General features: G+C 48.5%; 14 pseudogenes; all 14 read right to left on the bottom strand.

Annotated features, from left to right (window-relative positions):
- Positions 1-892: 892 nt before the first annotated feature.
- LOC137328613 (U2 spliceosomal RNA) lies at positions 893-1063 on the bottom strand (annotated as a pseudogene).
- Positions 1064-2621: 1558 nt separating this feature from the next.
- LOC137328603 (U2 spliceosomal RNA) lies at positions 2622-2792 on the bottom strand (annotated as a pseudogene).
- A 1557-nt stretch (positions 2793-4349) lies between these two features.
- LOC137328536 (U2 spliceosomal RNA) lies at positions 4350-4575 on the bottom strand (annotated as a pseudogene).
- A 1499-nt stretch (positions 4576-6074) lies between these two features.
- On the bottom strand, positions 6075-6245 carry LOC137328612 (U2 spliceosomal RNA; annotated as a pseudogene).
- A 1558-nt stretch (positions 6246-7803) lies between these two features.
- On the bottom strand, positions 7804-7974 carry LOC137328594 (U2 spliceosomal RNA; annotated as a pseudogene).
- A 1555-nt stretch (positions 7975-9529) lies between these two features.
- LOC137328505 (U2 spliceosomal RNA) lies at positions 9530-9751 on the bottom strand (annotated as a pseudogene).
- A 1499-nt stretch (positions 9752-11250) lies between these two features.
- LOC137328484 (U2 spliceosomal RNA) lies at positions 11251-11468 on the bottom strand (annotated as a pseudogene).
- Positions 11469-12967: 1499 nt separating this feature from the next.
- On the bottom strand, positions 12968-13182 carry LOC137328472 (U2 spliceosomal RNA; annotated as a pseudogene).
- Positions 13183-14681: 1499 nt separating this feature from the next.
- On the bottom strand, positions 14682-14897 carry LOC137328475 (U2 spliceosomal RNA; annotated as a pseudogene).
- A 1503-nt stretch (positions 14898-16400) lies between these two features.
- LOC137328531 (U2 spliceosomal RNA) lies at positions 16401-16625 on the bottom strand (annotated as a pseudogene).
- Positions 16626-18124: 1499 nt separating this feature from the next.
- On the bottom strand, positions 18125-18333 carry LOC137328415 (U2 spliceosomal RNA; annotated as a pseudogene).
- A 1499-nt stretch (positions 18334-19832) lies between these two features.
- Positions 19833-20039, bottom strand: LOC137328383 (U2 spliceosomal RNA; annotated as a pseudogene).
- A 1503-nt stretch (positions 20040-21542) lies between these two features.
- On the bottom strand, positions 21543-21754 carry LOC137328447 (U2 spliceosomal RNA; annotated as a pseudogene).
- Positions 21755-23253: 1499 nt separating this feature from the next.
- On the bottom strand, positions 23254-23463 carry LOC137328432 (U2 spliceosomal RNA; annotated as a pseudogene).
- Between the last annotated feature and the right edge of the window lie 886 nt (positions 23464-24349).

The raw sequence follows: 24349 nt of genomic DNA, 5'->3' as shown, positions 1-24349 counted from the left end.
CCTTCCACAGCAGGCAAGACCAATCAAAAGAAAATACTGCAGATGCTGGCTGTGGCTCGGCTGCCTGCCTGGCTGGCTGGCTGGAGATGGGAAATAAAAAGACAAGACGTGTTAATGGCTGGGTTAACTGTCGCAAGCAACAAGGCGTTAATGTTTCAGGAGTGCCGATTGCAATTGAAAGCTGTCTCTCAAGCTGCTCCTCCCCCGAAAGAAACGAGGCGTTAATGTTTCGGAAGTGCCGATTGAAAGCTGTCTCTCAAGCTGCTCCCTCACTGGGCCCTGTCCGTTGTCATGTTAATGGCTGGGTTAACTGTCGCAAGCAACAAGGCGTTAATGTTTCAGGAGTGCCGATTGAAAGCTGTCTCTCAAGCTGCTCCCTCACTGGGCCCTGTCCGTTGTCATGTTAATGGCTGGGTTAACTGTCGCAAGCAACAAGGCGTTAATGTTTCAGGAGTGCCGATTGAAAGCTGTCTCTCAAGCTGCTCCCTGACTGGGCCCTGTCCGTTGTCATGTTAATGGCTGGGTTAACTGTCGCAAGCAACAAGGCGTTAATGTTTCAGGAGTGCCGATTGCAATTGAAAGCTGTCTCTCAAGCTGCTCCTCCCCCGAAAGAAACGAGGAGTTAATGTTTCGGAAACGCCTATTGCAATTGAAAGCTGTCTCTCAAGCTGGACGTCCAGTTATTTTGCAGTTTCAATTATATCGCTGGCTGCGTGCGTGCGTGCGTGCGTGCGTGCGAGCGGCACTCAGCCCAGGAGAAGAAAAAGATACCACTGAGCTGAGAAAGTCAGTGCAATATATATGCTTTATTCTCACTAATAATACATACACACACACACATGTACAGAGACGCTGGGAACGAGCTGTTTTTCTTTTTGAATATCTCCCCACAGGGAGGTGCACCGTTCCCAGAGACACTGCAATACTGGGTCGATGCGTGGAGTGGACGGAGCAAGCCCCTATTCCATCTCCCTGTTCCAAAAATCAATTTAATATATGGTCCCCAGATAGGGGACGTATCAGATATTAAACTGATAAGAACAGATTTTTTTTTTTTTTTTTTTTTTTTTTTTTTTTTTTTTTTTTTTCTGACACTCTGGGGTGCCTTATTGCCTTACAGATTCATTCCAGATTCCTTGCAGTGACATTACATCAAGCCAAAGCTCTACAAGCCAAAGCTCTACACTCTGCCCGAGGGGATTTCTCCCTGACTGCATCCCCCCGGCATACAATGGCAGGAAGGCTCCAAATGGTTGCCTTCCCCCACTTGACCACTTGATCTTAGCCAAAAGGCCGAGAAGCGATACCGCGCTCGATGCGAATTGATCTTGGGTCCTGTTTGCCCTCCTTCTTTTTTCTCTGCCTGACTGTGTTTAAAGCAGTCTCGCAGCACTGCCGTTCTGGGCACATTTTTGCCACCGTTTCTAATTGCAACAGTGGATCAGTTGAAAGAAGTTGCCGTTTTCTCCTTTCTTGCTCGGACTGCGTGACAGATTGGTAACTTTGCCAGTAGGCCACCAATCAGATGGGAGAGGGTTGGGTCTCAACGGACCTACGTCACTCATTCTCCGTCACTAACGAACTGCCGTGGAAGGAAACCTCTTTAAGGTAAACTAGGGACGTGACGTGACGTGTCTCACAGTGAGTGAGTGAGTGAGTGAGTGAGATTGCAACAGACAATCGAGAAAGAGGTGAGGTGCTGACAATCAGCAGCTCGTGTTTAAACATTCCTTCCACAGCAGGCAAGACCAATCAAAAGAAAATACTGCAGATGCTGGCTGTGGCTCGGCTGCCTGCCTGGCTGGCTGGCTGGAGATGGGAAATAAAAAGACAAGACGTGTTAATGGCTGGGTTAACTGTCGCAAGCAACAAGGCGTTAATGTTTCAGGAGTGCCGATTGCAATTGAAAGCTGTCTCTCAAGCTGCTCCTCCCCCGAAAGAAACGAGGCGTTAATGTTTCGGAAGTGCCGATTGAAAGCTGTCTCTCAAGCTGCTCCCTCACTGGGCCCTGTCCGTTGTCATGTTAATGGCTGGGTTAACTGTCGCAAGCAACAAGGCGTTAATGTTTCAGGAGTGCCGATTGAAAGCTGTCTCTCAAGCTGCTCCCTCACTGGGCCCTGTCCGTTGTCATGTTAATGGCTGGGTTAACTGTCGCAAGCAACAAGGCGTTAATGTTTCAGGAGTGCCGATTGAAAGCTGTCTCTCAAGCTGCTCCCTGACTGGGCCCTGTCCGTTGTCATGTTAATGGCTGGGTTAACTGTCGCAAGCAACAAGGCGTTAATGTTTCAGGAGTGCCGATTGCAATTGAAAGCTGTCTCTCAAGCTGCTCCTCCCCCGAAAGAAACGAGGAGTTAATGTTTCGGAAACGCCTATTGCAATTGAAAGCTGTCTCTCAAGCTGGACGTCCAGTTATTTTGCAGTTTCAATTATATCGCTGGCTGCGTGCGTGCGTGCGTGCGTGCGTGCGAGCGGCACTCAGCCCAGGAGAAGAAAAAGATACCACTGAGCTGAGAAAGTCAGTGCAATATATATGCTTTATTCTCACTAATAATACATACACACACACACATGTACAGAGACGCTGGGAACGAGCTGTTTTTCTTTTTGAATATCTCCCCACAGGGAGGTGCACCGTTCCCAGAGACACTGCAATACTGGGTCGATGCGTGGAGTGGACGGAGCAAGCCCCTATTCCATCTCCCTGTTCCAAAAATCAATTTAATATATGGTCCCCAGATAGGGGACGTATCAGATATTAAACTGATAAGAACAGATTTTTTTTTTTTTTTTTTTTTTTTTTTTTTTTTTTTTTTTTTCTGACACTCTGGGGTGCCTTATTGCCTTACAGATTCATTCCAGATTCCTTGCAGTGACATTACATCAAGCCAAAGCTCTACAAGCCAAAGCTCTACACTCTGCCCGAGGGGATTTCTCCCTGACTGCATCCCCCCGGCATACAATGGCAGGAAGGCTCCAAATGGTTGCCTTCCCCCACTTGACCACTTGATCTTAGCCAAAAGGCCGAGAAGCGATACCGCGCTCGATGCGAATTGATCTTGGGTCCTGTTTGCCCTCCTTCTTTTTTCTCTGCCTGACTGTGTTTAAAGCAGTCTCGCAGCACTGCCGTTCTGGGCACATTTTTGCCACCGTTTCTAATTGCAACAGTGGATCAGTTGAAAGAAGTTGCCGTTTTCTCCTTTCTTGCTCGGACTGCGTGACAGATTGGTAACTTTGCCAGTAGGCCACCAATCAGATGGGAGAGGGTTGGGTCTCAACGGACCTACGTCACTCATTCTCCGTCACTAACGAACTGCCGTGGAAGGAAACCTCTTTAAGGTAAACTAGGGACGTGACGTGACGTGTCTCACAGTGAGTGAGTGAGTGAGTGAGTGAGATTGCAACAGACAATCGAGAAAGAGGTGAGGTGCTGACAATCAGCAGCTCGTGTTTAAACATTCCTTCCACAGCAGGCAAGACCAATCAAAAGAAAATACTGCAGATGCTGGCTGTGGCTCGGCTGCCTGCCTGGCTGGCTGGCTGGAGATGGGAAATAAAAAGACAAGACGTGTTAATGGCTGGGTTAACTGTCGCAAGCAACAAGGCGTTAATGTTTCAGGAGTGCCGATTGCAATTGAAAGCTGTCTCTCAAGCTGCTCCTCCCCCGAAAGAAACGAGGCGTTAATGTTTCGGAAGTGCCGATTGAAAGCTGTCTCTCAAGCTGCTCCCTCACTGGGCCCTGTCCGTTGTCATGTTAATGGCTGGGTTAACTGTCGCAAGCAACAAGGCGTTAATGTTTCAGGAGTGCCGATTGAAAGCTGTCTCTCAAGCTGCTCCCTCACTGGGCCCTGTCCGTTGTCATGTTAATGGCTGGGTTAACTGTCGCAAGCAACAAGGCGTTAATGTTTCAGGAGTGCCGATTGAAAGCTGTCTCTCAAGCTGCTCCCTGACTGGGCCCTGTCCGTTGTCATGTTAATGGCTGGGTTAACTGTCGCAAGCAACAAGGCGTTAATGTTTCAGGAGTGCCGATTGCAATTGAAAGCTGTCTCTCAAGCTGCTCCTCCCCCGAAAGAAACGAGGAGTTAATGTTTCGGAAACGCCTATTGCAATTGAAAGCTGTCTCTCAAGCTGGACGTCCAGTTATTTTGCAGTTTCAATTATATCGCTGGCTGCGTGCGTGCGTGCGTGCGTGCGTGCGAGCGGCACTCAGCCCAGGAGAAGAAAAAGATACCACTGAGCTGAGAAAGTCAGTGCAATATATATGCTTTATTCTCACTAATAATACATACACACACACACATGTACAGAGACGCTGGGAACGAGCTGTTTTTCTTTTTGAATATCTCCCCACAGGGAGGTGCACCGTTCCCAGAGACACTGCAATACTGGGTCGATGCGTGGAGTGGACGGAGCAAGCCCCTATTCCATCTCCCTGTTCCAAAAATCAATTTAATATATGGTCCCCAGATAGGGGACGTATCAGATATTAAACTGATAAGAACAGATTTTTTTTTTTTTTTTTTTTTTTTTTTTTTTTTTTTTTTCTGACACTCTGGGGTGCCTTATTGCCTTACAGATTCATTCCAGATTCCTTGCAGTGACATTACATCAAGCCAAAGCTCTACAAGCCAAAGCTCTACACTCTGCCCGAGGGGATTTCTCCCTGACTGCATCCCCCCGGCATACAATGGCAGGAAGGCTCCAAATGGTTGCCTTCCCCCACTTGACCACTTGATCTTAGCCAAAAGGCCGAGAAGCGATACCGCGCTCGATGCGAATTGATCTTGGGTCCTGTTTGCCCTCCTTCTTTTTTCTCTGCCTGACTGTGTTTAAAGCAGTCTCGCAGCACTGCCGTTCTGGGCACATTTTTGCCACCGTTTCTAATTGCAACAGTGGATCAGTTGAAAGAAGTTGCCGTTTTCTCCTTTCTTGCTCGGACTGCGTGACAGATTGGTAACTTTGCCAGTAGGCCACCAATCAGATGGGAGAGGGTTGGGTCTCAACGGACCTACGTCACTCATTCTCCGTCACTAACGAACTGCCGTGGAAGGAAACCTCTTTAAGGTAAACTAGGGACGTGACGTGACGTGTCTCACAGTGAGTGAGTGAGTGAGTGAGTGAGATTGCAACAGACAATCGAGAAAGAGGTGAGGTGCTGACAATCAGCAGCTCGTGTTTAAACATTCCTTCCACAGCAGGCAAGACCAATCAAAAGAAAATACTGCAGATGCTGGCTGTGGCTCGGCTGCCTGCCTGGCTGGCTGGCTGGAGATGGGAAATAAAAAGACAAGACGTGTTAATGGCTGGGTTAACTGTCGCAAGCAACAAGGCGTTAATGTTTCAGGAGTGCCGATTGCAATTGAAAGCTGTCTCTCAAGCTGCTCCTCCCCCGAAAGAAACGAGGCGTTAATGTTTCGGAAGTGCCGATTGAAAGCTGTCTCTCAAGCTGCTCCCTCACTGGGCCCTGTCCGTTGTCATGTTAATGGCTGGGTTAACTGTCGCAAGCAACAAGGCGTTAATGTTTCAGGAGTGCCGATTGAAAGCTGTCTCTCAAGCTGCTCCCTCACTGGGCCCTGTCCGTTGTCATGTTAATGGCTGGGTTAACTGTCGCAAGCAACAAGGCGTTAATGTTTCAGGAGTGCCGATTGAAAGCTGTCTCTCAAGCTGCTCCCTGACTGGGCCCTGTCCGTTGTCATGTTAATGGCTGGGTTAACTGTCGCAAGCAACAAGGCGTTAATGTTTCAGGAGTGCCGATTGCAATTGAAAGCTGTCTCTCAAGCTGCTCCTCCCCCGAAAGAAACGAGGAGTTAATGTTTCGGAAACGCCTATTGCAATTGAAAGCTGTCTCTCAAGCTGGACGTCCAGTTATTTTGCAGTTTCAATTATATCGCTGGCTGCGTGCGTGCGTGCGTGCGTGCGTGCGAGCGGCACTCAGCCCAGGAGAAGAAAAAGATACCACTGAGCTGAGAAAGTCAGTGCAATATATATGCTTTATTCTCACTAATAATACATACACACACACACATGTACAGAGACGCTGGGAACGAGCTGTTTTTCTTTTTGAATATCTCCCCACAGGGAGGTGCACCGTTCCCAGAGACACTGCAATACTGGGTCGATGCGTGGAGTGGACGGAGCAAGCCCCTATTCCATCTCCCTGTTCCAAAAATCAATTTAATATATGGTCCCCAGATAGGGGACGTATCAGATATTAAACTGATAAGAACAGATTTTTTTTTTTTTTTTTTTTTTTTTTTTTTTTTTTTTTTTTTTCTGACACTCTGGGGTGCCTTATTGCCTTACAGATTCATTCCAGATTCCTTGCAGTGACATTACATCAAGCCAAAGCTCTACAAGCCAAAGCTCTACACTCTGCCCGAGGGGATTTCTCCCTGACTGCATCCCCCCGGCATACAATGGCAGGAAGGCTCCAAATGGTTGCCTTCCCCCACTTGACCACTTGATCTTAGCCAAAAGGCCGAGAAGCGATACCGCGCTCGATGCGAATTGATCTTGGGTCCTGTTTGCCCTCCTTCTTTTTTCTCTGCCTGACTGTGTTTAAAGCAGTCTCGCAGCACTGCCGTTCTGGGCACATTTTTGCCACCGTTTCTAATTGCAACAGTGGATCAGTTGAAAGAAGTTGCCGTTTTCTCCTTTCTTGCTCGGACTGCGTGACAGATTGGTAACTTTGCCAGTAGGCCACCAATCAGATGGGAGAGGGTTGGGTCTCAACGGACCTACGTCACTCATTCTCCGTCACTAACGAACTGCCGTGGAAGGAAACCTCTTTAAGGTAAACTAGGGACGTGACGTGACGTGTCTCACAGTGAGTGAGTGAGTGAGTGAGTGAGATTGCAACAGACAATCGAGAAAGAGGTGAGGTGCTGACAATCAGCAGCTCGTGTTTAAACATTCCTTCCACAGCAGGCAAGACCAATCAAAAGAAAATACTGCAGATGCTGGCTGTGGCTCGGCTGCCTGCCTGGCTGGCTGGCTGGAGATGGGAAATAAAAAGACAAGACGTGTTAATGGCTGGGTTAACTGTCGCAAGCAACAAGGCGTTAATGTTTCAGGAGTGCCGATTGCAATTGAAAGCTGTCTCTCAAGCTGCTCCTCCCCCGAAAGAAACGAGGCGTTAATGTTTCGGAAGTGCCGATTGAAAGCTGTCTCTCAAGCTGCTCCCTCACTGGGCCCTGTCCGTTGTCATGTTAATGGCTGGGTTAACTGTCGCAAGCAACAAGGCGTTAATGTTTCAGGAGTGCCGATTGAAAGCTGTCTCTCAAGCTGCTCCCTCACTGGGCCCTGTCCGTTGTCATGTTAATGGCTGGGTTAACTGTCGCAAGCAACAAGGCGTTAATGTTTCAGGAGTGCCGATTGAAAGCTGTCTCTCAAGCTGCTCCCTGACTGGGCCCTGTCCGTTGTCATGTTAATGGCTGGGTTAACTGTCGCAAGCAACAAGGCGTTAATGTTTCAGGAGTGCCGATTGCAATTGAAAGCTGTCTCTCAAGCTGCTCCTCCCCCGAAAGAAACGAGGAGTTAATGTTTCGGAAACGCCTATTGCAATTGAAAGCTGTCTCTCAAGCTGGACGTCCAGTTATTTTGCAGTTTCAATTATATCGCTGGCTGCGTGCGTGCGTGCGTGCGTGCGTGCGAGCGGCACTCAGCCCAGGAGAAGAAAAAGATACCACTGAGCTGAGAAAGTCAGTGCAATATATATGCTTTATTCTCACTAATAATACATACACACACACACATGTACAGAGACGCTGGGAACGAGCTGTTTTTCTTTTTGAATATCTCCCCACAGGGAGGTGCACCGTTCCCAGAGACACTGCAATACTGGGTCGATGCGTGGAGTGGACGGAGCAAGCCCCTATTCCATCTCCCTGTTCCAAAAATCAATTTAATATATGGTCCCCAGATAGGGGACGTATCAGATATTAAACTGATAAGAACAGATTTTTTTTTTTTTTTTTTTTTTTTTTTTTTTTTTTTTTTTCTGACACTCTGGGGTGCCTTATTGCCTTACAGATTCATTCCAGATTCCTTGCAGTGACATTACATCAAGCCAAAGCTCTACAAGCCAAAGCTCTACACTCTGCCCGAGGGGATTTCTCCCTGACTGCATCCCCCCGGCATACAATGGCAGGAAGGCTCCAAATGGTTGCCTTCCCCCACTTGACCACTTGATCTTAGCCAAAAGGCCGAGAAGCGATACCGCGCTCGATGCGAATTGATCTTGGGTCCTGTTTGCCCTCCTTCTTTTTTCTCTGCCTGACTGTGTTTAAAGCAGTCTCGCAGCACTGCCGTTCTGGGCACATTTTTGCCACCGTTTCTAATTGCAACAGTGGATCAGTTGAAAGAAGTTGCCGTTTTCTCCTTTCTTGCTCGGACTGCGTGACAGATTGGTAACTTTGCCAGTAGGCCACCAATCAGATGGGAGAGGGTTGGGTCTCAACGGACCTACGTCACTCATTCTCCGTCACTAACGAACTGCCGTGGAAGGAAACCTCTTTAAGGTAAACTAGGGACGTGACGTGACGTGTCTCACAGTGAGTGAGTGAGTGAGTGAGTGAGATTGCAACAGACAATCGAGAAAGAGGTGAGGTGCTGACAATCAGCAGCTCGTGTTTAAACATTCCTTCCACAGCAGGCAAGACCAATCAAAAGAAAATACTGCAGATGCTGGCTGTGGCTCGGCTGCCTGCCTGGCTGGCTGGCTGGAGATGGGAAATAAAAAGACAAGACGTGTTAATGGCTGGGTTAACTGTCGCAAGCAACAAGGCGTTAATGTTTCAGGAGTGCCGATTGCAATTGAAAGCTGTCTCTCAAGCTGCTCCTCCCCCGAAAGAAACGAGGCGTTAATGTTTCGGAAGTGCCGATTGAAAGCTGTCTCTCAAGCTGCTCCCTCACTGGGCCCTGTCCGTTGTCATGTTAATGGCTGGGTTAACTGTCGCAAGCAACAAGGCGTTAATGTTTCAGGAGTGCCGATTGAAAGCTGTCTCTCAAGCTGCTCCCTCACTGGGCCCTGTCCGTTGTCATGTTAATGGCTGGGTTAACTGTCGCAAGCAACAAGGCGTTAATGTTTCAGGAGTGCCGATTGAAAGCTGTCTCTCAAGCTGCTCCCTGACTGGGCCCTGTCCGTTGTCATGTTAATGGCTGGGTTAACTGTCGCAAGCAACAAGGCGTTAATGTTTCAGGAGTGCCGATTGCAATTGAAAGCTGTCTCTCAAGCTGCTCCTCCCCCGAAAGAAACGAGGAGTTAATGTTTCGGAAACGCCTATTGCAATTGAAAGCTGTCTCTCAAGCTGGACGTCCAGTTATTTTGCAGTTTCAATTATATCGCTGGCTGCGTGCGTGCGTGCGTGCGTGCGTGCGAGCGGCACTCAGCCCAGGAGAAGAAAAAGATACCACTGAGCTGAGAAAGTCAGTGCAATATATATGCTTTATTCTCACTAATAATACATACACACACACACATGTACAGAGACGCTGGGAACGAGCTGTTTTTCTTTTTGAATATCTCCCCACAGGGAGGTGCACCGTTCCCAGAGACACTGCAATACTGGGTCGATGCGTGGAGTGGACGGAGCAAGCCCCTATTCCATCTCCCTGTTCCAAAAATCAATTTAATATATGGTCCCCAGATAGGGGACGTATCAGATATTAAACTGATAAGAACAGATTTTTTTTTTTTTTTTTTTTTTTTTTTTTTTTTTTCTGACACTCTGGGGTGCCTTATTGCCTTACAGATTCATTCCAGATTCCTTGCAGTGACATTACATCAAGCCAAAGCTCTACAAGCCAAAGCTCTACACTCTGCCCGAGGGGATTTCTCCCTGACTGCATCCCCCCGGCATACAATGGCAGGAAGGCTCCAAATGGTTGCCTTCCCCCACTTGACCACTTGATCTTAGCCAAAAGGCCGAGAAGCGATACCGCGCTCGATGCGAATTGATCTTGGGTCCTGTTTGCCCTCCTTCTTTTTTCTCTGCCTGACTGTGTTTAAAGCAGTCTCGCAGCACTGCCGTTCTGGGCACATTTTTGCCACCGTTTCTAATTGCAACAGTGGATCAGTTGAAAGAAGTTGCCGTTTTCTCCTTTCTTGCTCGGACTGCGTGACAGATTGGTAACTTTGCCAGTAGGCCACCAATCAGATGGGAGAGGGTTGGGTCTCAACGGACCTACGTCACTCATTCTCCGTCACTAACGAACTGCCGTGGAAGGAAACCTCTTTAAGGTAAACTAGGGACGTGACGTGACGTGTCTCACAGTGAGTGAGTGAGTGAGTGAGTGAGATTGCAACAGACAATCGAGAAAGAGGTGAGGTGCTGACAATCAGCAGCTCGTGTTTAAACATTCCTTCCACAGCAGGCAAGACCAATCAAAAGAAAATACTGCAGATGCTGGCTGTGGCTCGGCTGCCTGCCTGGCTGGCTGGCTGGAGATGGGAAATAAAAAGACAAGACGTGTTAATGGCTGGGTTAACTGTCGCAAGCAACAAGGCGTTAATGTTTCAGGAGTGCCGATTGCAATTGAAAGCTGTCTCTCAAGCTGCTCCTCCCCCGAAAGAAACGAGGCGTTAATGTTTCGGAAGTGCCGATTGAAAGCTGTCTCTCAAGCTGCTCCCTCACTGGGCCCTGTCCGTTGTCATGTTAATGGCTGGGTTAACTGTCGCAAGCAACAAGGCGTTAATGTTTCAGGAGTGCCGATTGAAAGCTGTCTCTCAAGCTGCTCCCTCACTGGGCCCTGTCCGTTGTCATGTTAATGGCTGGGTTAACTGTCGCAAGCAACAAGGCGTTAATGTTTCAGGAGTGCCGATTGAAAGCTGTCTCTCAAGCTGCTCCCTGACTGGGCCCTGTCCGTTGTCATGTTAATGGCTGGGTTAACTGTCGCAAGCAACAAGGCGTTAATGTTTCAGGAGTGCCGATTGCAATTGAAAGCTGTCTCTCAAGCTGCTCCTCCCCCGAAAGAAACGAGGAGTTAATGTTTCGGAAACGCCTATTGCAATTGAAAGCTGTCTCTCAAGCTGGACGTCCAGTTATTTTGCAGTTTCAATTATATCGCTGGCTGCGTGCGTGCGTGCGTGCGTGCGTGCGAGCGGCACTCAGCCCAGGAGAAGAAAAAGATACCACTGAGCTGAGAAAGTCAGTGCAATATATATGCTTTATTCTCACTAATAATACATACACACACACACATGTACAGAGACGCTGGGAACGAGCTGTTTTTCTTTTTGAATATCTCCCCACAGGGAGGTGCACCGTTCCCAGAGACACTGCAATACTGGGTCGATGCGTGGAGTGGACGGAGCAAGCCCCTATTCCATCTCCCTGTTCCAAAAATCAATTTAATATATGGTCCCCAGATAGGGGACGTATCAGATATTAAACTGATAAGAACAGATTTTTTTTTTTTTTTTTTTTTTTTTTTTTTTCTGACACTCTGGGGTGCCTTATTGCCTTACAGATTCATTCCAGATTCCTTGCAGTGACATTACATCAAGCCAAAGCTCTACAAGCCAAAGCTCTACACTCTGCCCGAGGGGATTTCTCCCTGACTGCATCCCCCCGGCATACAATGGCAGGAAGGCTCCAAATGGTTGCCTTCCCCCACTTGACCACTTGATCTTAGCCAAAAGGCCGAGAAGCGATACCGCGCTCGATGCGAATTGATCTTGGGTCCTGTTTGCCCTCCTTCTTTTTTCTCTGCCTGACTGTGTTTAAAGCAGTCTCGCAGCACTGCCGTTCTGGGCACATTTTTGCCACCGTTTCTAATTGCAACAGTGGATCAGTTGAAAGAAGTTGCCGTTTTCTCCTTTCTTGCTCGGACTGCGTGACAGATTGGTAACTTTGCCAGTAGGCCACCAATCAGATGGGAGAGGGTTGGGTCTCAACGGACCTACGTCACTCATTCTCCGTCACTAACGAACTGCCGTGGAAGGAAACCTCTTTAAGGTAAACTAGGGACGTGACGTGACGTGTCTCACAGTGAGTGAGTGAGTGAGTGAGTGAGATTGCAACAGACAATCGAGAAAGAGGTGAGGTGCTGACAATCAGCAGCTCGTGTTTAAACATTCCTTCCACAGCAGGCAAGACCAATCAAAAGAAAATACTGCAGATGCTGGCTGTGGCTCGGCTGCCTGCCTGGCTGGCTGGCTGGAGATGGGAAATAAAAAGACAAGACGTGTTAATGGCTGGGTTAACTGTCGCAAGCAACAAGGCGTTAATGTTTCAGGAGTGCCGATTGCAATTGAAAGCTGTCTCTCAAGCTGCTCCTCCCCCGAAAGAAACGAGGCGTTAATGTTTCGGAAGTGCCGATTGAAAGCTGTCTCTCAAGCTGCTCCCTCACTGGGCCCTGTCCGTTGTCATGTTAATGGCTGGGTTAACTGTCGCAAGCAACAAGGCGTTAATGTTTCAGGAGTGCCGATTGAAAGCTGTCTCTCAAGCTGCTCCCTCACTGGGCCCTGTCCGTTGTCATGTTAATGGCTGGGTTAACTGTCGCAAGCAACAAGGCGTTAATGTTTCAGGAGTGCCGATTGAAAGCTGTCTCTCAAGCTGCTCCCTGACTGGGCCCTGTCCGTTGTCATGTTAATGGCTGGGTTAACTGTCGCAAGCAACAAGGCGTTAATGTTTCAGGAGTGCCGATTGCAATTGAAAGCTGTCTCTCAAGCTGCTCCTCCCCCGAAAGAAACGAGGAGTTAATGTTTCGGAAACGCCTATTGCAATTGAAAGCTGTCTCTCAAGCTGGACGTCCAGTTATTTTGCAGTTTCAATTATATCGCTGGCTGCGTGCGTGCGTGCGTGCGTGCGTGCGAGCGGCACTCAGCCCAGGAGAAGAAAAAGATACCACTGAGCTGAGAAAGTCAGTGCAATATATATGCTTTATTCTCACTAATAATACATACACACACACACATGTACAGAGACGCTGGGAACGAGCTGTTTTTCTTTTTGAATATCTCCCCACAGGGAGGTGCACCGTTCCCAGAGACACTGCAATACTGGGTCGATGCGTGGAGTGGACGGAGCAAGCCCCTATTCCATCTCCCTGTTCCAAAAATCAATTTAATATATGGTCCCCAGATAGGGGACGTATCAGATATTAAACTGATAAGAACAGATTTTTTTTTTTTTTTTTTTTTTTTTTTTCTGACACTCTGGGGTGCCTTATTGCCTTACAGATTCATTCCAGATTCCTTGCAGTGACATTACATCAAGCCAAAGCTCTACAAGCCAAAGCTCTACACTCTGCCCGAGGGGATTTCTCCCTGACTGCATCCCCCCGGCATACAATGGCAGGAAGGCTCCAAATGGTTGCCTTCCCCCACTTGACCACTTGATCTTAGCCAAAAGGCCGAGAAGCGATACCGCGCTCGATGCGAATTGATCTTGGGTCCTGTTTGCCCTCCTTCTTTTTTCTCTGCCTGACTGTGTTTAAAGCAGTCTCGCAGCACTGCCGTTCTGGGCACATTTTTGCCACCGTTTCTAATTGCAACAGTGGATCAGTTGAAAGAAGTTGCCGTTTTCTCCTTTCTTGCTCGGACTGCGTGACAGATTGGTAACTTTGCCAGTAGGCCACCAATCAGATGGGAGAGGGTTGGGTCTCAACGGACCTACGTCACTCATTCTCCGTCACTAACGAACTGCCGTGGAAGGAAACCTCTTTAAGGTAAACTAGGGACGTGACGTGACGTGTCTCACAGTGAGTGAGTGAGTGAGTGAGTGAGATTGCAACAGACAATCGAGAAAGAGGTGAGGTGCTGACAATCAGCAGCTCGTGTTTAAACATTCCTTCCACAGCAGGCAAGACCAATCAAAAGAAAATACTGCAGATGCTGGCTGTGGCTCGGCTGCCTGCCTGGCTGGCTGGCTGGAGATGGGAAATAAAAAGACAAGACGTGTTAATGGCTGGGTTAACTGTCGCAAGCAACAAGGCGTTAATGTTTCAGGAGTGCCGATTGCAATTGAAAGCTGTCTCTCAAGCTGCTCCTCCCCCGAAAGAAACGAGGCGTTAATGTTTCGGAAGTGCCGATTGAAAGCTGTCTCTCAAGCTGCTCCCTCACTGGGCCCTGTCCGTTGTCATGTTAATGGCTGGGTTAACTGTCGCAAGCAACAAGGCGTTAATGTTTCAGGAGTGCCGATTGAAAGCTGTCTCTCAAGCTGCTCCCTCACTGGGCCCTGTCCGTTGTCATGTTAATGGCTGGGTTAACTGTCGCAAGCAACAAGGCGTTAATGTTTCAGGAGTGCCGATTGAAAGCTGTCTCTCAAGCTGCTCCCTGACTGGGCCCTGTCCGTTGTCATGTTAATGGCTGGGTTAACTGTCGCAAGCAACAAGGCGTTAATGTTTCAGGAGTGCCGATTGCAATTGAAAGCTGTCTCTCAAGCTGCTCCTCCCCCGAAAGAAACGAGGAGTTAATGTTTCGGAAACGCCTATTGCAATTGAAAGCTGTCTCTCAAGCTGGACGTCCAGTTATTTTGCAGTTTCAATTATATCGCTGGCTGCGTGCGTGCGTGCGTGCGTGCGTGCGAGCGGCACTCAGCCCAGGAGAAGAAAAAGATACCACTGAGCTGAGAAAGTCAGTGCAATATATATGCTTTATTCTCACTAATAATACATACACACACACACATGTACAGAGACGCTGGGAACGAGCTGTTTTTCTTTTTGAATATCTCCCCACAGGGAGGTGCACCGTTCCCAGAGACACTGCAATACTGGGTCGATGCGTGGAGTGGACGGAGCAAGCCCCTATTCCATCTCCCTGTTCCAAAAATCAATTTAATATATGGTCCCCAGATAGGGGACGTATCAGATATTAAACTGATAAGAACAGATTTTTTTTTTTTTTTTTTTTTTTTTTTTTCTGACACTCTGGGGTGCCTTATTGCCTTACAGATTCATTCCAGATTCCTTGCAGTGACATTACATCAAGCCAAAGCTCTACAAGCCAAAGCTCTACACTCTGCCCGAGGGGATTTCTCCCTGACTGCATCCCCCCGGCATACAATGGCAGGAAGGCTCCAAATGGTTGCCTTCCCCCACTTGACCACTTGATCTTAGCCAAAAGGCCGAGAAGCGATACCGCGCTCGATGCGAATTGATCTTGGGTCCTGTTTGCCCTCCTTCTTTTTTCTCTGCCTGACTGTGTTTAAAGCAGTCTCGCAGCACTGCCGTTCTGGGCACATTTTTGCCACCGTTTCTAATTGCAACAGTGGATCAGTTGAAAGAAGTTGCCGTTTTCTCCTTTCTTGCTCGGACTGCGTGACAGATTGGTAACTTTGCCAGTAGGCCACCAATCAGATGGGAGAGGGTTGGGTCTCAACGGACCTACGTCACTCATTCTCCGTCACTAACGAACTGCCGTGGAAGGAAACCTCTTTAAGGTAAACTAGGGACGTGACGTGACGTGTCTCACAGTGAGTGAGTGAGTGAGTGAGTGAGATTGCAACAGACAATCGAGAAAGAGGTGAGGTGCTGACAATCAGCAGCTCGTGTTTAAACATTCCTTCCACAGCAGGCAAGACCAATCAAAAGAAAATACTGCAGATGCTGGCTGTGGCTCGGCTGCCTGCCTGGCTGGCTGGCTGGAGATGGGAAATAAAAAGACAAGACGTGTTAATGGCTGGGTTAACTGTCGCAAGCAACAAGGCGTTAATGTTTCAGGAGTGCCGATTGCAATTGAAAGCTGTCTCTCAAGCTGCTCCTCCCCCGAAAGAAACGAGGCGTTAATGTTTCGGAAGTGCCGATTGAAAGCTGTCTCTCAAGCTGCTCCCTCACTGGGCCCTGTCCGTTGTCATGTTAATGGCTGGGTTAACTGTCGCAAGCAACAAGGCGTTAATGTTTCAGGAGTGCCGATTGAAAGCTGTCTCTCAAGCTGCTCCCTCACTGGGCCCTGTCCGTTGTCATGTTAATGGCTGGGTTAACTGTCGCAAGCAACAAGGCGTTAATGTTTCAGGAGTGCCGATTGAAAGCTGTCTCTCAAGCTGCTCCCTGACTGGGCCCTGTCCGTTGTCATGTTAATGGCTGGGTTAACTGTCGCAAGCAACAAGGCGTTAATGTTTCAGGAGTGCCGATTGCAATTGAAAGCTGTCTCTCAAGCTGCTCCTCCCCCGAAAGAAACGAGGAGTTAATGTTTCGGAAACGCCTATTGCAATTGAAAGCTGTCTCTCAAGCTGGACGTCCAGTTATTTTGCAGTTTCAATTATATCGCTGGCTGCGTGCGTGCGTGCGTGCGTGCGTGCGTGCGAGCGGCACTCAGCCCAGGAGAAGAAAAAGATACCACTGAGCTGAGAAAGTCAGTGCAATATATATGCTTTATTCTCACTAATAATACATACACACACACACATGTACAGAGACGCTGGGAACGAGCTGTTTTTCTTTTTGAATATCTCCCCACAGGGAGGTGCACCGTTCCCAGAGACACTGCAATACTGGGTCGATGCGTGGAGTGGACGGAGCAAGCCCCTATTCCATCTCCCTGTTCCAAAAATCAATTTAATATATGGTCCCCAGATAGGGGACGTATCAGATATTAAACTGATAAGAACAGATTTTTTTTTTTTTTTTTTTTTTTTTTTTTTTTTTTTTTCTGACACTCTGGGGTGCCTTATTGCCTTACAGATTCATTCCAGATTCCTTGCAGTGACATTACATCAAGCCAAAGCTCTACAAGCCAAAGCTCTACACTCTGCCCGAGGGGATTTCTCCCTGACTGCATCCCCCCGGCATACAATGGCAGGAAGGCTCCAAATGGTTGCCTTCCCCCACTTGACCACTTGATCTTAGCCAAAAGGCCGAGAAGCGATACCGCGCTCGATGCGAATTGATCTTGGGTCCTGTTTGCCCTCCTTCTTTTTTCTCTGCCTGACTGTGTTTAAAGCAGTCTCGCAGCACTGCCGTTCTGGGCACATTTTTGCCACCGTTTCTAATTGCAACAGTGGATCAGTTGAAAGAAGTTGCCGTTTTCTCCTTTCTTGCTCGGACTGCGTGACAGATTGGTAACTTTGCCAGTAGGCCACCAATCAGATGGGAGAGGGTTGGGTCTCAACGGACCTACGTCACTCATTCTCCGTCACTAACGAACTGCCGTGGAAGGAAACCTCTTTAAGGTAAACTAGGGACGTGACGTGACGTGTCTCACAGTGAGTGAGTGAGTGAGTGAGTGAGATTGCAACAGACAATCGAGAAAGAGGTGAGGTGCTGACAATCAGCAGCTCGTGTTTAAACATTCCTTCCACAGCAGGCAAGACCAATCAAAAGAAAATACTGCAGATGCTGGCTGTGGCTCGGCTGCCTGCCTGGCTGGCTGGCTGGAGATGGGAAATAAAAAGACAAGACGTGTTAATGGCTGGGTTAACTGTCGCAAGCAACAAGGCGTTAATGTTTCAGGAGTGCCGATTGCAATTGAAAGCTGTCTCTCAAGCTGCTCCTCCCCCGAAAGAAACGAGGCGTTAATGTTTCGGAAGTGCCGATTGAAAGCTGTCTCTCAAGCTGCTCCCTCACTGGGCCCTGTCCGTTGTCATGTTAATGGCTGGGTTAACTGTCGCAAGCAACAAGGCGTTAATGTTTCAGGAGTGCCGATTGAAAGCTGTCTCTCAAGCTGCTCCCTCACTGGGCCCTGTCCGTTGTCATGTTAATGGCTGGGTTAACTGTCGCAAGCAACAAGGCGTTAATGTTTCAGGAGTGCCGATTGAAAGCTGTCTCTCAAGCTGCTCCCTGACTGGGCCCTGTCCGTTGTCATGTTAATGGCTGGGTTAACTGTCGCAAGCAACAAGGCGTTAATGTTTCAGGAGTGCCGATTGCAATTGAAAGCTGTCTCTCAAGCTGCTCCTCCCCCGAAAGAAACGAGGAGTTAATGTTTCGGAAACGCCTATTGCAATTGAAAGCTGTCTCTCAAGCTGGACGTCCAGTTATTTTGCAGTTTCAATTATATCGCTGGCTGCGTGCGTGCGTGCGTGCGTGCGTGCGAGCGGCACTCAGCCCAGGAGAAGAAAAAGATACCACTGAGCTGAGAAAGTCAGTGCAATATATATGCTTTATTCTCACTAATAATACATACACACACACACATGTACAGAGACGCTGGGAACGAGCTGTTTTTCTTTTTGAATATCTCCCCACAGGGAGGTGCACCGTTCCCAGAGACACTGCAATACTGGGTCGATGCGTGGAGTGGACGGAGCAAGCCCCTATTCCATCTCCCTGTTCCAAAAATCAATTTAATATATGGTCCCCAGATAGGGGACGTATCAGATATTAAACTGATAAGAACAGATTTTTTTTTTTTTTTTTTTTTTCTGACACTCTGGGGTGCCTTATTGCCTTACAGATTCATTCCAGATTCCTTGCAGTGACATTACATCAAGCCAAAGCTCTACAAGCCAAAGCTCTACACTCTGCCCGAGGGGATTTCTCCCTGACTGCATCCCCCCGGCATACAATGGCAGGAAGGCTCCAAATGGTTGCCTTCCCCCACTTGACCACTTGATCTTAGCCAAAAGGCCGAGAAGCGATACCGCGCTCGATGCGAATTGATCTTGGGTCCTGTTTGCCCTCCTTCTTTTTTCTCTGCCTGACTGTGTTTAAAGCAGTCTCGCAGCACTGCCGTTCTGGGCACATTTTTGCCACCGTTTCTAATTGCAACAGTGGATCAGTTGAAAGAAGTTGCCGTTTTCTCCTTTCTTGCTCGGACTGCGTGACAGATTGGTAACTTTGCCAGTAGGCCACCAATCAGATGGGAGAGGGTTGGGTCTCAACGGACCTACGTCACTCATTCTCCGTCACTAACGAACTGCCGTGGAAGGAAACCTCTTTAAGGTAAACTAGGGACGTGACGTGACGTGTCTCACAGTGAGTGAGTGAGTGAGTGAGTGAGATTGCAACAGACAATCGAGAAAGAGGTGAGGTGCTGACAATCAGCAGCTCGTGTTTAAACATTCCTTCCACAGCAGGCAAGACCAATCAAAAGAAAATACTGCAGATGCTGGCTGTGGCTCGGCTGCCTGCCTGGCTGGCTGGCTGGAGATGGGAAATAAAAAGACAAGACGTGTTAATGGCTGGGTTAACTGTCGCAAGCAACAAGGCGTTAATGTTTCAGGAGTGCCGATTGCAATTGAAAGCTGTCTCTCAAGCTGCTCCTCCCCCGAAAGAAACGAGGCGTTAATGTTTCGGAAGTGCCGATTGAAAGCTGTCTCTCAAGCTGCTCCCTCACTGGGCCCTGTCCGTTGTCATGTTAATGGCTGGGTTAACTGTCGCAAGCAACAAGGCGTTAATGTTTCAGGAGTGCCGATTGAAAGCTGTCTCTCAAGCTGCTCCCTCACTGGGCCCTGTCCGTTGTCATGTTAATGGCTGGGTTAACTGTCGCAAGCAACAAGGCGTTAATGTTTCAGGAGTGCCGATTGAAAGCTGTCTCTCAAGCTGCTCCCTGACTGGGCCCTGTCCGTTGTCATGTTAATGGCTGGGTTAACTGTCGCAAGCAACAAGGCGTTAATGTTTCAGGAGTGCCGATTGCAATTGAAAGCTGTCTCTCAAGCTGCTCCTCCCCCGAAAGAAACGAGGAGTTAATGTTTCGGAAACGCCTATTGCAATTGAAAGCTGTCTCTCAAGCTGGACGTCCAGTTATTTTGCAGTTTCAATTATATCGCTGGCTGCGTGCGTGCGTGCGTGCGTGCGTGCGAGCGGCACTCAGCCCAGGAGAAGAAAAAGATACCACTGAGCTGAGAAAGTCAGTGCAATATATATGCTTTATTCTCACTAATAATACATACACACACACACATGTACAGAGACGCTGGGAACGAGCTGTTTTTCTTTTTGAATATCTCCCCACAGGGAGGTGCACCGTTCCCAGAGACACTGCAATACTGGGTCGATGCGTGGAGTGGACGGAGCAAGCCCCTATTCCATCTCCCTGTTCCAAAAATCAATTTAATATATGGTCCCCAGATAGGGGACGTATCAGATATTAAACTGATAAGAACAGATTTTTTTTTTTTTTTTTTTTCTGACACTCTGGGGTGCCTTATTGCCTTACAGATTCATTCCAGATTCCTTGCAGTGACATTACATCAAGCCAAGGCTCTACAAGCCAAAGCTCTACACTCTGCCCGAGGGGATTTCTCCCTGACTGCATCCCCCCGGCATACAATGGCAGGAAGGCTCCAAATGGTTGCCTTCCCCCACTTGACCACTTGATCTTAGCCAAAAGGCCGAGAAGCGATACCGCGCTCGATGCGAATTGATCTTGGGTCCTGTTTGCCCTCCTTCTTTTTTCTCTGCCTGACTGTGTTTAAAGCAGTCTCGCAGCACTGCCGTTCTGGGCACATTTTTGCCACCGTTTCTAATTGCAACAGTGGATCAGTTGAAAGAAGTTGCCGTTTTCTCCTTTCTTGCTCGGACTGCGTGACAGATTGGTAACTTTGCCAGTAGGCCACCAATCAGATGGGAGAGGGTTGGGTCTCAACGGACCTACGTCACTCATTCTCCGTCACTAACGAACTGCCGTGGAAGGAAACCTCTTTAAGGTAAACTAGGGACGTGACGTGACGTGTCTCACAGTGAGTGAGTGAGTGAGTGAGTGAGATTGCAACAGACAATCGAGAAAGAGGTGAGGTGCTGACAATCAGCAGCTCGTGTTTAAACATTCCTTCCACAGCAGGCAAGACCAATCAAAAGAAAATACTGCAGATGCTGGCTGTGGCTCGGCTGCCTGCCTGGCTGGCTGGCTGGAGATGGGAAATAAAAAGACAAGACGTGTTAATGGCTGGGTTAACTGTCGCAAGCAACAAGGCGTTAATGTTTCAGGAGTGCCGATTGCAATTGAAAGCTGTCTCTCAAGCTGCTCCTCCCCCGAAAGAAACGAGGCGTTAATGTTTCGGAAGTGCCGATTGAAAGCTGTCTCTCAAGCTGCTCCCTCACTGGGCCCTGTCCGTTGTCATGTTAATGGCTGGGTTAACTGTCGCAAGCAACAAGGCGTTAATGTTTCAGGAGTGCCGATTGAAAGCTGTCTCTCAAGCTGCTCCCTCACTGGGCCCTGTCCGTTGTCATGTTAATGGCTGGGTTAACTGTCGCAAGCAACAAGGCGTTAATGTTTCAGGAGTGCCGATTGAAAGCTGTCTCTCAAGCTGCTCCCTGACTGGGCCCTGTCCGTTGTCATGTTAATGGCTGGGTTAACTGTCGCAAGCAACAAGGCGTTAATGTTTCAGGAGTGCCGATTGCAATTGAAAGCTGTCTCTCAAGCTGCTCCTCCCCCGAAAGAAACGAGGAGTTAATGTTTCGGAAACGCCTATTGCAATTGAAAGCTGTCTCTCAAGCTGGACGTCCAGTTATTTTGCAGTTTCAATTATATCGCTGGCTGCGTGCGTGCGTGCGTGCGTGCGTGCGTGCGAGCGGCACTCAGCCCAGGAGAAGAAAAAGATACCACTGAGCTGAGAAAGTCAGTGCAATATATATGCTTTATTCTCACTAATAATACATACACACACACACATGTACAGAGACGCTGGGAACGAGCTGTTTTTCTTTTTGAATATCTCCCCACAGGGAGGTGCACCGTTCCCAGAGACACTGCAATACTGGGTCGATGCGTGGAGTGGACGGAGCAAGCCCCTATTCCATCTCCCTGTTCCAAAAATCAATTTAATATATGGTCCCCAGATAGGGGACGTATCAGATATTAAACTGATAAGAACAGATTTTTTTTTTTTTTTTTTTTTTTTTCTGACACTCTGGGGTGCCTTATTGCCTTACAGATTCATTCCAGATTCCTTGCAGTGACATTACATCAAGCCAAAGCTCTACAAGCCAAAGCTCTACACTCTGCCCGAGGGGATTTCTCCCTGACTGCATCCCCCCGGCATACAATGGCAGGAAGGCTCCAAATGGTTGCCTTCCCCCACTTGACCACTTGATCTTAGCCAAAAGGCCGAGAAGCGATACCGCGCTCGATGCGAATTGATCTTGGGTCCTGTTTGCCCTCCTTCTTTTTTCTCTGCCTGACTGTGTTTAAAGCAGTCTCGCAGCACTGCCGTTCTGGGCACATTTTTGCCACCGTTTCTAATTGCAACAGTGGATCAGTTGAAAGAAGTTGCCGTTTTCTCCTTTCTTGCTCGGACTGCGTGACAGATTGGTAACTTTGCCAGTAGGCCACCAATCAGATGGGAGAGGGTTGGGTCTCAACGGACCTACGTCACTCATTCTCCGTCACTAACGAACTGCCGTGGAAGGAAACCTCTTTAAGGTAAACTAGGGACGTGACGTGACGTGTCTCACAGTGAGTGAGTGAGTGAGTGAGTGAGATTGCAACAGACAATCGAGAAAGAGGTGAGGTGCTGACAATCAGCAGCTCGTGTTTAAACATTCCTTCCACAGCAGGCAAGACCAATCAAAAGAAAATACTGCAGATGCTGGCTGTGGCTCGGCTGCCTGCCTGGCTGGCTGGCTGGAGATGGGAAATAAAAAGACAAGACGTGTTAATGGCTGGGTTAACTGTCGCAAGCAACAAGGCGTTAATGTTTCAGGAGTGCCGATTGCAATTGAAAGCTGTCTCTCAAGCTGCTCCTCCCCCGAAAGAAACGAGGCGTTAATGTTTCGGAAGTGCCGATTGAAAGCTGTCTCTCAAGCTGCTCCCTCACTGGGCCCTGTCCGTTGTCATGTTAATGGCTGGGTTAACTGTCGCAAGCAACAAGGCGTTAATGTTTCAGGAGTGCCGATTGAAAGCTGTCTCTCAAGCTGCTCCCTCACTGGGCCCTGTCCGTTGTCATGTTAATGGCTGGGTTAACTGTCGCAAGCAACAAGGCGTTAATGTTTCAGGAGTGCCGATTGAAAGCTGTCTCTCAAGCTGCTCCCTGACTGGGCCCTGTCCGTTGTCATGTTAATGGCTGGGTTAACTGTCGCAAGCAACAAGGCGTTAATGTTTCAGGAGTGCCGATTGCAATTGAAAGCTGTCTCTCAAGCTGCTCCTCCCCCGAAAGAAACGAGGAGTTAATGTTTCGGAAACGCCTATTGCAATTGAAAGCTGTCTCTCAAGCTGGACGTCCAGTTATTTTGCAGTTTCAATTATATCGCTGGCTGCGTGCGTGCGTGCGTGCGTGCGTGCGAGCGGCACTCAGCCCAGGAGAAGAAAAAGATACCACTGAGCTGAGAAAGTCAGTGCAATATATATGCTTTATTCTCACTAATAATACATACACACACACACATGTACAGAGACGCTGGGAACGAGCTGTTTTTCTTTTTGAATATCTCCCCACAGGGAGGTGCACCGTTCCCAGAGACACTGCAATACTGGGTCGATGCGTGGAGTGGACGGAGCAAGCCCCTATTCCATCTCCCTGTTCCAAAAATCAATTTAATATATGGTCCCCAGATAGGGGACGTATCAGATATTAAACTGATAAGAACAGATTTTTTTTTTTTTTTTTTTTTTTCTGACACTCTGGGGTGCCTTATTGCCTTACAGATTCATTCCAGATTCCTTGCAGTGACATTACATCAAGCCAAAGCTCTACAAGCCAAAGCTCTACACTCTGCCCGAGGGGATTTCTCCCTGACTGCATCCCCCCGGCATACAATGGCAGGAAGGCTCCAAATGGTTGCCTTCCCCCACTTGACCACTTGATCTTAGCCAAAAGGCCGAGAAGCGATACCGCGCTCGATGCGAATTGATCTTGGGTCCTGTTTGCCCTCCTTCTTTTTTCTCTGCCTGACTGTGTTTAAAGCAGTCTCGCAGCACTGCCGTTCTGGGCACATTTTTGCCACCGTTTCTAATTGCAACAGTGGATCAGTTGAAAGAAGTTGCCGTTTTCTCCTTTCTTGCTCGGACTGCGTGACAGATTGGTAACTTTGCCAGTAGGCCACCAATCAGATGGGAGAGGGTTGGGTCTCAACGGACCTACGTCACTCATTCTCCGTCACTAACGAACTGCCGTGGAAGGAAACCTCTTTAAGGTAAACTAGGGACGTGACGTGACGTGTCTCACAGTGAGTGAGTGAGTGAGTGAGTGAGATTGCAACAGACAATCGAGAAAGAGGTGAGGTGCTGACAATCAGCAGCTCGTGTTTAAACATTCCTTCCACAGCAGGCAAGACCAATCAAAAGAAAATACTGCAGATGCTGGCTGTGGCTCGGCTGCCTGCCTGGCTGGCTGGCTGGAGATGGGAAATAAAAAGACAAGACGTGTTAATGGCTGGGTTAACTGTCGCAAGCAACAAGGCGTTAATGTTTCAGGAGTGCCGATTGCAATTGAAAGCTGTCTCTCAAGCTGCTCCTCCCCCGAAAGAAACGAGGCGTTAATGTTTCGGAAGTGCCGATTGAAAGCTGTCTCTCAAGCTGCTCCCTCACTGGGCC

The sequence above is a fragment of the Heptranchias perlo genome, chromosome 12, assembly GCF_035084215.1.
Source record: "Heptranchias perlo isolate sHepPer1 chromosome 12, sHepPer1.hap1, whole genome shotgun sequence".
NCBI classification, from domain to species: Eukaryota; Metazoa; Chordata; class Chondrichthyes; order Hexanchiformes; family Hexanchidae; genus Heptranchias; species Heptranchias perlo.
This window is presented reverse-complemented; position numbering and strand designations above follow the sequence as displayed.